The 12940-nt window shown below is 37.4% G+C and overlaps 1 protein-coding gene across 1 annotated transcript in view; it reads right to left on the bottom strand.

Moving 5' to 3' along the window:
- The window catches only part of LOC117296352 (sestrin-1-like), a 50050-nt gene extending 48589 nt beyond the window's left edge, over nucleotides 1-1461 (bottom strand). The window contains exon 1 of the mRNA XM_033779233.1: nucleotides 1311-1461. The gene's annotated coding sequence lies outside the window, so the exon portion shown is untranslated. The remainder of the gene's footprint in view (nucleotides 1-1310) is intronic.
- Nucleotides 1462-12940: the final 11479 nt, after the last annotated feature.

The following is a 12940-nucleotide window of genomic DNA, read 5'->3' as shown; positions in this document are numbered from 1 at the left end:
AGGGATTGTAGCTAAATTTTGTTACTGGACTCGAATAATGTTTTAAATAAAAAGTTCATGTCGCTTCATCTTGTTTAAAGTTTTACCTTTATTATTTATTTCAAACTTCCACATTTTTTTAAAACACAAAGCCAGCAAATGTTGTTGTTTCTCCTTGGAATAAACAAATTTTTAATAAAAAGGCCCTCATCCTCCTCTTCTTGGAAACCCAGAGATCAACTGGTGACTTGTATTTTTTCTACATGGTCTGAATGCAATACAAGTTTAGGCCTTTTAGAACACTATAGTTGCGATAACGTAACCCTGTAACGCTTCCCTAGTGTTACCTTTGTTCGATGGGAGGAGAGGGTTACGTTATCACAACTAAGAACACTATTGCCCCCTGGCTGTACAGTATTGCCTTAAGTCTCCGTTGCTGCTATAATTATAAATGCAAACAAAATTAGGTAGCCTACAGAAACAATGTATTCCAACCTGGGCTAGCCTTTTCTCTATAAAACTATAATTGGAGCCCTATAATTTATATACTAACTCAACTGACTCTCCAAGTGTTAAGCCCGGTTCATACTTCCTGCGAATGCGAAGCGAATTTGACATGAATTTGCGTCACACCCTCCTTTCGCAGCAATATTCGCAAGGGAGTAGAGCAATGGGCAACTGCTGCGAATTGTTCGTAGGAAGTATGAACCGGGCTATATACTGTATATTTGCTTAGGCCTGCGTTTTAGAAATTATTACAAATTTCATACAACACAGCAGTCCAATTCCAAATAATTTTTTGTAGACATAACAAACCTGCAAAACTTGGTAATTTATATCAATCAACAACAGCAGCTCTACCATAGGTTTTATTCAAGCACTTCTCTAAAGAGGAACTTCTAATCTACAGTAGGAATGTAACACAAATTCCAATAACACAAAACAAAAGGTAACTTTAAAAAAAAATAATAATAATAATTTTTCCCGCATTGCCATAAATAAAAACACCACTGCAACTCAAGTCAAATATAGCACATGCTATCTTAGTATTCTTAGTCGGATTCGAAGGGGGTATTAATGGCCTGGAATGAGCGGTACTTAAGCGACTGAAATGTTACCGAGAACTCTGTCGTGGGTCGTACGGTCGTCGCCAGGCGAGCCCGCCCAACCACGCGCACGACGGCCGGCCATGTCATCTGCGAGTAGCCCGCCGGTTTAAATTTAGCTGTAACACCAGAGCCTCGCAGTTTTGCACAATTTATCACCCTAAAATGTTGGTAGAAATACCCTTACTGGTAAGGTTTCAATAACAGACAATCATCTCAACTTACCTTGGATGTCCTAAACAGAAGACGAGTCGGGGAAATCCGGTTTTATTGTTACAAAACACATGGAAATTGTGCCGGTAAGACATCGATTATCGAACTCTGGTGGGTGACAACGGAAAATTCCATTCGCTCTCGCCACTGATTTTTTCGTCGTGTAGTTCACGTTATTGCGCGCATGGCAAGGGCGAGCAGCCGACAACCAGCAGTAAAATTTTGACACAGCGATGAATTAACATAATTTATGCAACCTTTCGATAACACACCTCCAAAATTGACCAATCGGCGTGTAGTATTAGTTTGACCTTACAACCTCTGAACTCTCATCACAGTGTCACTGTGCGATTTCATCATAGCTAGATGTTGGAACGACGTTCATTCATGAAGTGCACGTTTATGTGCTAGAGGAATGATGCAATATTCACGGGCCGGACATTATACAGACGTGCATAGATCAATACAAAATTGAAATGTTTACAAGCAAGGACAAAAGATGGGGGTAAAACATTCAGTGGGGGGGGGGGGGGGGGGGGGGGGGGGGGGGGGGGGGGGTCGGGGATTTGGTTGGGGGGGGGGGGGGTGAGGGCACTGGCTGGGGATATGGAATTGATTGCGCCCTCTAGTTCTTTTATTTTTCCGCAACCATAAAATGGCACCTCCACCATTCACCCAGGGTTGTAAATCCGATTTAACAAATTGTAGGCCTACATTAGGAATAACTTTTACGCGTAGGTAAATGTGAATGTGTACTGTACTTGTTATGCCTTTGCGTTATCAAGTATTTTAATTATTATTTATTTAATTATCTTGATGTTGAGTTTCACTACTCCGTTTTAAAATTAAATTAGCATGACCCCACACGGTTTCAATCGGCCCCCACTTGAAGCTGAACAAAAGACTACCCTTTCAATCATATCTAAGTTATCTATTTAAGAATGATTTATAATTTTAGATACAAATTTTATCATTCTTTTATATTTTCATACAGTTAGTCTGCCTGCCATTTAATCAACATATTATTTTGTCACAAGTTATTCGGTCGTTCGTGTTTTCATTTGTTTGGAGGGCCTAACTAATATAGGTAAACACTTTTATTTTGAGTTTATACTTGGTGATTTTGTTAGTTAATTATTTTCAGCCACTTGGCCAATTTTTTTTTAGTAAGCTTTAATAACAAAATCGCTGCAATCTCGGCTCGTTCTATCCAGTGCGAAGTTTTGATAGAACGAATATCCGTACACTCTTGAAATATATTAATTAAAACTAAAGTAATTAGTTATGGGACATGATTTTGATGTAAAGTCAGTCAAAATCATGTCTCATACATGTATGACCAAGTGTTGTTTTGACTAATATATTTTATAGATGTTAAATTTGCATCGGGATAAAGAATATTAATTTTAAGGGTCGTGGGTTCGAATCCCACCCGAGTAAAATGCCTGTGATTTTTTTCACAGGACTCGGGGAAAGTACTGAGTATACAGTGCTACACACATCGGTGTATGGGTAAAACCAAAAATTAAAAAATTAATAATATATTTTAAGAGTGTATCAATAATAGCCCATAGTTAACCCTTTAGTCCCTGCACCGCCCGAGTTTGCTGAAATCCAATTTCTCAAGATTCTTGCAGTAAATTACTGGAATCGTAGTTCAAATTTTAAAAGATAGCCATGGCTTAATGTGTATGCACAATCTTTTACCCTTTCGGTAGTATATTTGTATAAAAGTACAAGTTCTCATGGGAACAATAAATGCCTCTCGTTAAACGGCTACGCGAGTAATTGTTATGGCGAATATTTGTGTGCACGGATAAAATGAACACAATAGCTTTTCAAGGCTTTTGTCTGGCTCAATGCTCATACTGATTAAATGCGAAGGCGTTTAATTTTCGACAATCATCATCATAAATGATGAACAGTTTCCTGTTTACTAATGAGCGTTTTATTTTTCGTAAGAGATAAATTATTTCATCATCATTAGCTTCGACAAGTCAACTGTGAAGGGAGAATTAATAACGATCTATAACAACTAGATATATTAACAAAATGCGTAGACCTACTAATGACTATCGAGTTTTCTTTTGATGTTCCTTTTTTTCTACAAACACAAGCTAGCGAGGTTTCCTTGTACCGCATACAGTGTAACGCTATATGCGGCTGGGCGGTACAGTGGCTAAATGGTTCACTTCCCACCCCCGCCCCCATTTATTTTTGCAACAAACGATTTCATAAAAACACATCGGTGTATGGGTAAAAACCAAAATTCATACTCTTTATCCCCGATGCAAATTTAACATCCAAAATTACATGAAGTTGACTTTGCTGCGACTGGTGCCCACTCAATGTTTGCTTAACATATTGTTTATATGCTTAGCAATTTTGTTGTGCTTATAACAGGCTTTTATGAAATTATTGGGCCATGATGGGCTAACGACTCACTCCGAACAGAGAATCCTAAATACCCTCAACATCTCCAGCAATAGGTCACTTAAAGGCACTGGACACTTTTGGTGTTATACTCAAAACAATTCTAGCATAAAAACTTACTTGTGGTAAGGAGAAATGGAAAGCGTTTGAAACACAGTGAGAAAGGGCTCCCTCTGAACTGAATTACGTATAGTTTTTTGAGAAAGTGGTTATATCTCACTCAAATAAAAAAATATTAAAAGATTTCAGGCCAGAAGCCTTTTTAAGGCTTTTATTATTACTGAAAGCACCCACATTAATTTTGCAAGAGGGGTGTTTTTTCTTTCTTCATTTTCTCTTGCAATTTCGATGACCAATTGTGTCCAAATATTAATACAGATTTGTAATTTTATGCATAGTAATGTTGGGCTACACCAAGTTAGAATACTTTGACAATTACCAAAGGTGACAAGAGAGCCTTTAAACGGCTAATGCGTCGACGCTCTTCTTAAAGGTCTTTTCATGATGAGAAGTAATACACACCGAGGATGATGCGTAGGTGGGGAAGGAATCAGTCTTGTTTTCCCGGCTGAATTATCAATCCATTGATAATATTGAGCGGAAGCCGGGGTATGTCGCTTCATTACGACTAATTGAAGATTGTTTTGTTTTCCCCCATCGAAATACCCTGAAGCGGGAGAGGATACATTATAATTTAAAGGTGATTTTAAAAGGTATTATAGGGTCATAGATTGGTTGTTTTGTCAGCGTAATGCTGATTGTATAAATCGTCAACAAGACACAACGATGATCATCTGTGAAAGTTTTGGCTGGCTATTGAGGGAGAGATTGAGAAGACAAAAAATGTCCTTGTATTTTCATTGAGAACTTCGAAATAAAATCTTAAATAATTCCGAAGAATGAGTGTGGTTAAAGTATAAATAAATAAAAAGTTTCACGGGTCCCTCAATAGACTTTTTAGGGTATTTTTATATATATATAAAAAAATAAAAAAAAAAATGTCCAGAGTGTCAACACATTTTGGTGTCATAGTTACGTATGTACCACACATGTATCATTGAACAAAAAGACACAGCATTGTGAACTAATGTGCGGGCGGATTCGTAAGGTGGGTTTGTTTTTATATTAAATAATTTTACTTATTCATAACATGCTAGGTCCTATCTCTGTGTTCATAATATTATGCTGTGCGTTGGCGTTTATTTTGTCCATTGTTCAGTTGTAACTGCATGGGCGTGGTTCCGTAAACACGAATGTCACGATTCTCTCAAGAACAACAATTAGCCGAGAAAATTCTTTTATTAAAAAATACTAACAAATAAAAATTCACACTTTATGAGCAGTGCCCACGCTTAATAAATGAAAAAGTCACTCAACTCGACAACATTTCCCGCTTGACGGTTTATATAATTGGTCCTTCATGATCGCCAACAACTGGAAAAACTCCCCGATGCGCACGGAGTTACCACCTATCGGGATGAATAAGATGCGGTAATAACCCCAATAAAATGTCAATATTTTTTGTTGCGAAGGCGTTTAAAACTTAAAAGCCTTTGGAGTAGGTTATTAAAATATTACAAAACCATTGTATTAAAAATTTAATTAAAAACAGATTTTCAATTAAATATTATACCTAAACCCTGGTTGTTACTTTAACGTTTGGGCTGATGGTTCCGTAATTTCAATTTTTAAAAGTTCCATAAAATCTTGTGCCACAACTTAAGTTTTTAAGTACAGCTGTTACAAACAAAATTAGTTGTGCTGATGAGTTGAAGGGAAAGTACCTCTAAAAAGCATTTGGATAGAAGTTTGGATAAATTTGGATTTCGTTTTGAAATGCAACTTCAATGCTTTAAATTCTGCCATTTTGTTTTGAAATGCAAAAAATGGATTCCAGCACTTTCAAGTATACTGAATCCATCAAAACTTTATTAATTTTGTTTTTACTCCATACACACCGATTGTTAGCAGTGCTCAGTACTTCCCCAAGCTCTGTGAAAAAAACCCATCCATATTACTTGGGTGGGATTCGAACCCACGACCTTTGCAATTCTAGAGCAGTGTCTTACCAACTGGACTACCGAGATTGTCCGGTAGCAAGAGGCAGTTCCAAAAACTACTTGAAGATTGAGGGACGAGTCGATAAAGGAATCAATAAACATTCTTGAACACATTATTATTCTGACTTGGGTTATACCACATTCATTTATTTACTCATGGTTGCTGATTAACATTGCATGTGCATAGTGCTTCACCAACAAAGGCACAACAGTTTATAAGTCATTTCTAGAAATAAATGTTTTTGAAACCGAGGCTCGGATGAAAACAACATGGCTTCTTCATGTCCATTGGTGTTTTAATAAGGGAAACTGGCATTTGATTCTGATATCATCATACATCAACAGCCACATTTGATTGCTGTCAGAACCCCTGTAGACTGTAATGAGAAACAAACATAATTTAAAATAAGGTACCATACTATTTTCACCTCAAGCCTCATTATGGTATCATCGATCTGATTGGACAATGAAAACTAATTTCTTATAATGTGATAAAGATCCAATCTATCAAAATCCATGATGTTATGGAGAAAGAAAACATAAAAATCTATTTGCACAATATTTCTGAATTGCATGTAAAATACAAATTAGGCAAAAAATCTATCTCTTTTGATTACTTTAGAATAAAATAAGGAAAAGCACTAGTGGGGTTTAAAACAAGAAATTTTATACAAATCAGTGAATAATTAATATAAATAGTATCTATGTTAGCAGCTGCAAACAGCAGGTGCTAAAATCTACTCAGAAATTTGACTGTGTATTGCAAAAAGTGTACGAAAATATACATACAATTACTATAAATATAATCACTGAATAATCAGGCACATTGTTTAGGCTAATAAGCATCGAAGAGTTCACTTTAAATTAGTATAAATCTAAGCTGTCAATGTACTATTTTCTATTTTAATAAGTAAAATATTTGATGTGAAAGTGAAAGCCATTGGACCCTTCAGGTACAGAAAAAAAAAAATTAAAAGTTCACAGATTTACAAATAACTTACAGGGTTTACAGAAGGTAGTGGTGAAATACTTCTCTTGAAATATTATTCCATGAAATGCTTTACTTTTTGAGAAAACAGTAAAACAATATAAATTCTCGTTAATGAGAATTACGGATTTATTTTAAACACATGTTATGACACGGCGAAACGCGCGGATACAAGAGTGGGCTTTCCCGTTATTTTCTCCCGACTCCGATGACCGATTAAGCCCAAATTTTCACAGGTTTGTTACTTGATGTAGAAGTTGTGATACAAGAAGTGTGGGCCTTGGACAATACTGTTTACCGAAAGGGTCCAATGGCTTTAAAGGTCTGATTTCAAAATACACATTTTCATTTGCTATTTTACATAAGTGCACCGGAAATGTAACACACAATTTTTTAATATTAATTTATTTAATTATTTACTATTATTTTTTTCTTCTTCTGCACAGCATGGCATGCAAAAAGAGAACTATCCTTGGCTTTATTTGTTTATCAATCAGAGAAAGATCGCAAACGAAAAAAACTTACAAATGCTGAACTTCCTATTAGTTTTTATTCCAAAGTTTACAATGCCTCAGCCACTTTCAAACTAAAATCATTTCCCATGAGATTTTTTGTTGACCTGTTCACACTTGAACAGCTCACCCCAGCAAACTTCCGGGGAAATATCTACTCCTGTTTTAAGCGAGGTAACACCAGTGTTAGCATTAACTGAGTGCTCATTTCCCCCACGAAAATTGCATAGAGTGAAACCAACATGGGGTAAGTCGTGGGGTAAAACTTCCCCAGGAATTTCCTGGAGTTTCATCTTATTGCACCCGCAGTGTGAAAAGGGCTATACAACTCTGTATCTTTGTCTTGTTCCCTTTTCGGTATAGAACTAATGAATACAACTTCATCATAAACCAATATGGGGTCAGACTATTTGACCTTTTCTAGTAATTTTTGTTTTGTTTACATTATTTTATATTGTACGATGACCAAGACCACTGAATTATGTGGTCAAATGAAAGTACATGCATAAAATTAAAAAGTTAAAAATAACAACAGTAAAATTGAGTAGTTTTTTCTTAGCAAACTCCTTTTGACATTTCCAAAGAAATAAATCAATTTTAATATGACTATTTTTATATATACTAGTGTGATCACAACCCACATGTTTCACTCTGATTCAGAGAAAAACAAGAGGTTCCATTTCCGTCCACCGTAATTAAAATATATTGCCACCAACAATGTCCAACAGTAAACACAATATGACACATCTATCCCAACTTTGATACCAATTAATGAACATTCTGCTAAAATACTCCGATAAAAATAGTCCAATAAATCTTCATCAGGTGGCCATCATACCCATGTCATGTTTCCAGTGTGCACATGTGATACAAAATGCTGGTTCTCATTCTACCCTGGGGGGCCAGACTAACTACCTCCCAGCCTCGTTTTGGTTACATTGCTTTTTAATTGGAGACGGAACATAATGGCTTTGACGACATAACAGAGGTTTATTCCCTCAGATTACACACACACATTTTCTTTTACATTTAAGAAAGACATTTCTTGTGAAGAGTTGTAATTAACTAAATTTATTTAGTACAACACATAAAGCTCAGTTCATACTCCCAGCGAAGGTTTACACTTCCTGCGAGTGCTTCGTGTGAACAAATTTGTATCACAATTCCCCAGGCAGCGCGCACCGATTTTCGTAACACCAAAATTCACTTCGCATTTGCATTCGCAGGAAGTATCAACCAGGCTTAATTAGGGTTATTGTTAAAAATGAGTAATCTTGAGCAAGAATTTGCGCCCTACCACTACAGGCTAATGCAAAGAGTTGCTCGAGCAAGAGCACACAAACCCTACCAGGCACAGAGAAACCTTAACTGAATTCATTCAACACATCTGAAATTGAACTGATCAGATAAATCTGACTTGAATTGATTTGATAAATCTGATATAAATTTTTATGATAAATCTAAACAACACTTTAAAAATCTGAACTGAACTAATTTGATGAATCTGATTTGAATGGATTCCAGAAATCGAAGTTGAATTGATTTGATGAATCTGAATCAAATTGACTTGATCAAATTGATTTGATCAAACTGATTTGAATTGGTTGGATAAATCCAATTCGATTTCATTTTTTTTTATAAATCTGATTTGGACATATAAAATCTATAAATCTAAGTTGAATCTGATTAATTTGATATGAATACTGTCACTGTTTTAGTTACATCCATCTGTTTATATGACATCCCTTTATACAATTGCAATTAGTGTCTGAATGATGAGCAAACAAAACCACACCTGATCTGTTGAAATATGTTCCTTTGTGTAGAAAAACAGATCACTTATGAATAGACAAAGAAACTCAATGCATCTCTGCAAGATTTTCATGTTACTAAATGAAGGCCGCGACACAGTCACCCATGTACAGAGACAATCAACGTTCTCGATCAACGTTCTCGTCATCTGATCCTAATCTAGGATCCTGAGAGAGGCAAAAATTAAATATCCCAAACAACGTCATTGGCTACTATCAGGAGACACTCGCTCAGAGAAAGGGGGACGAGAGAATAACATTCTGCACATGGTGGATCAATTAACGTCACAGATCTCGTTATCTCGATCACAGTTTGCTGGGAAATGTAACACATGGAACATTTAAAGGGGACCGGTATAACATTTCTGGAGAGTGCGATCAATCGATCAGCCTGTCCAGTAAAAAACATTAAACGTTCATTGAAAAAGTTGTCTACATTGCAATTTCACATGAGAGAAGACATGAGAGAAGATGAGCGATAGTAGTTGAACTGTCCACCTGAAATCGATCGTGATTAGCCATAAATTGTAGCAAGGTTGTACAATTTTACAAAATGTACCTCGTGTGAAAAGACAACAATTTTTGTAGTGTCAAAAGTCCCCTCGTAAAGTCTTGTCCAACACTGCTACAACATTTTGCCGGATACACTGACATTTTGTCAGAGATTGGACATCAGGTTCTGAACCAATACCAAGACTACCAAGCTTTATATGAGACACCAGTGACCGAGCTTAAACTTTCACGAGTTTGCATGTTATTTAATGAAAATATGTTGGGCCACATAAAAGGTTGATACTGGCTTTGACAATATCTGATGTTAGCCGCATGCTTTATCTTCTAAGTTAAAAGACATTGATATCCAGATTAGAACGCCCACTCAGTACAAAGTAGCCTTTAAACCACAAGAGAGTTTTTCCGAAACCAGAAAGTCAGACTCCTTGAAAACCATAATGTAATAAAGTAGGGTCCTCTGGGTCCTCATCATGGCTGATCAAGAGGAGCAGATGCCTCTATCTGCAGCCATCTATGTCGGATTCCCTGCTCGCTTGTATGATTACCGCAACCGCCAAGTCTCAAGGGACCAGTCTATTTTGCCACCTCCAATGGCAGCCATCTTTGAATAACTCCCTGCCTGCTTATGCAATTAATGAACTGCTGGTTCTCAAGGGACCAGTCTATTTTGCCGCCTCTCGTAGCAGCCATCTTTGAATGATTCCCTGCCTGCTTATGCAATTAATGAACTGCTGGTTCTCAAGGGACCAGTCCATTTCTCTGCATACACTGGAAACTATCTTTGAATGACTCCATGCCTGCTTATGCAGTTAATGAACTGCTGTTTCTCAAGGGACCAGCCTATTTCTCTACATCCAATGCCAGCCATCTTTGAATGACTCCCTGCCTGCTTATGCAATTAATGAACTGCTGGTTCTCAAGGGACCAGTCTATTTTGCCGCCTCCCATGGCAGCCATCTTTGAATGACTCCCTGCCTGCTTAAATGCAATTAATGAACTGCTGGTTCTCAAGGGACCAGTCTATTTCTCTACATCCAATGTCAGCCATCTTTGAATGACTCCCTGCCTGCTTTCATGCAATTAATGAAATGCTGGTTTTCAAGGGACCAGTCTATTTTGCCGCCTCCCATTGCAGCCATCTTTGAATGACTCCCTGCCTGCTTATGCAACTAATGAACTGCTGGTTCTCAAGGGACCAGTCAATTTCTCTGCATCCAATGGCAGCCATCTTTGATTGACTCCCTGCCTTCTTTCATGTTTCATATATTTAACGAAATGCTGGTTTTCAAGGGACCAGTCTATTCCATTTGAAATGAGCCCCTGCTGTTCTTCTGTGATTAATAAGCTGCTAAGTCTTCAGGGACCAATCTATTTTTTTGCCTACATCAGCGTCAACCAAGGACTGTGAATTAGAAGCTGTCATAAAAATATAAACTACTTTACTTGAAGGCTATGGTCATTGTTTGACAATCAAGAAGGAGTTATTATCACACGCTTATATAGACCTTATGCACATGACGTCATTTCAGAAGGGCGCCCTCACCTAGAGGTTAAAAGGAGGTTGTTCATTGGCCAATACTGTGCGCTGCGCGTACAAATCTGTGCGTCTTGATTGTTACGTCACCGTTTTTCCTCTAAGATGGTGGCTGGATGATGTCAATGCATAAGGTCTATTGTAATATTACACAGCCCCTCCATCACCCAAGGCCAAATTGTAAACATTGAGGAACAAATAGTTTGATTTCACACAAAAATTTACATGGAAACTGTGTTTTGACTTATGTGATTTGTTACTGCTCACCCCAAAAAGGCTGCTTAGCAAAATTGTGTGCTTGGGTTTATAAGTGTCCAGGGGTCGATTTCACAAAGAGTTAAGACTAGTCTTATCTCGAGCTAGGACAAGTTACTCATCCTAACTTAGGACTAGCCATACGTTTTTGATATCTCTTAGGACTAGTCCGAAGTTAGGACATGTCCTAACTTTGTGAAATCGTTTGCAGGCCCAATACTTCAAAGAGGCAACGAAGGCAATTGCCCCTATGCCCCCTGTTGCCTTGTTGCCCTTAAAATGCTCCAATAGGAATTCACAATTTCCTTATAGGGTGTTCTTAATCAAAAAGAAAATGCCTTGCCGTCGATTTCACAAAACTCTTCCTAACTTAAGACTTATCTTAGGACTTAGGACGAGTCCCAAGCCTGCACTGTAGCTGGCGGACCTTAAGATTAATCCTAAGTTAAGACGAGTTACTCGTCCTAACTCGAGATAAGACGAGTCCTAACTCTTTGTTAAGTCAACCCTTGGTGCCCTTGCCCTTTCAAAGACAAAGCATTCAGGCCCGAGTGTCCTCTTAAGGGGGTCCTCAGTTGAAACACCTCCCCATGAAGTACAAACATTTCAGTTTATGCTCGAAAACAAATCCAACCGAACAAAATACCCGACGCAATGAATTAATTAGGCAGTCTCTCTTCTGCTGTAACAGTCTAATCTCACATACAAACAAACAACTGCATCGACAAACAAGACTTTTTATATCATTCAATTATGCTTTGAGGCTTGAGGCAAGAGATATCACAGATGGCTGGGTGGAAATGAATCTATGCATTCGTTAGCGACACAACATTATCGTTCTGTCATTGCAAAAACATGGTGTACATTCAAGATGGCTGCAACTTGAACTAGTAGGAGATTGTAAGATGGCAAGTAGCATTAGATCAACCAGGCAAATTTCCTTTCTTCACTTAATTCTGAGCTTGGGAACACTCTCAAGAACTAACCACAAAAACTTGCTAAGCACAAAAGAGTCTTGCTTAGGAGAAGCAGGTTACATTAAGTTTGTATTATTGGCACCGGCGTCCCACTCAAATTTTGCTTAGCAAAGAAATTTGTCCAGCGGTACTTGAAATTGGGCCCTGTTCATGGGTGTGTACATGTATGTTTACACACCTTTGAGAAAAGTATTTGTGAAAATCATGATTCAATGGTTTATCAAACTTCAGCGCATGCTTTTGAAATGTAATCTCCCAAATGTCAGAACATCGGGCGGAACATTTTCTATTGTGGCTTGAACCACTGCCCTTTTATTCAAGTAAGGTTAGTTTTTGTTCATAACGAGTTCCTTCAAATAACATTGGTGACGAAGGCAAGTGATGCGTGTTGTATTCAGACAACAAAAATAGTCATTGGTACTCATAAACAGATGGCTTGCAAAAAAACCGTCAATATCTAAAAAAATAATACCAATAGATTAACCCAAATCTACAAAGTACTAGCTACTTTTAGGAACAACAAAAGTTATACTACGTCTAGCAAAGAACAAAAAAACAA

This window comes from Asterias rubens, chromosome 11 (genome assembly GCF_902459465.1).
Source record: "Asterias rubens chromosome 11, eAstRub1.3, whole genome shotgun sequence".
NCBI lineage: Eukaryota > Metazoa > Echinodermata > Asteroidea > Forcipulatida > Asteriidae > Asterias > Asterias rubens.
The sequence above is the reverse complement of the archived record's forward strand: the minus strand, read 5'-3'. Positions and strand labels throughout refer to the sequence as shown.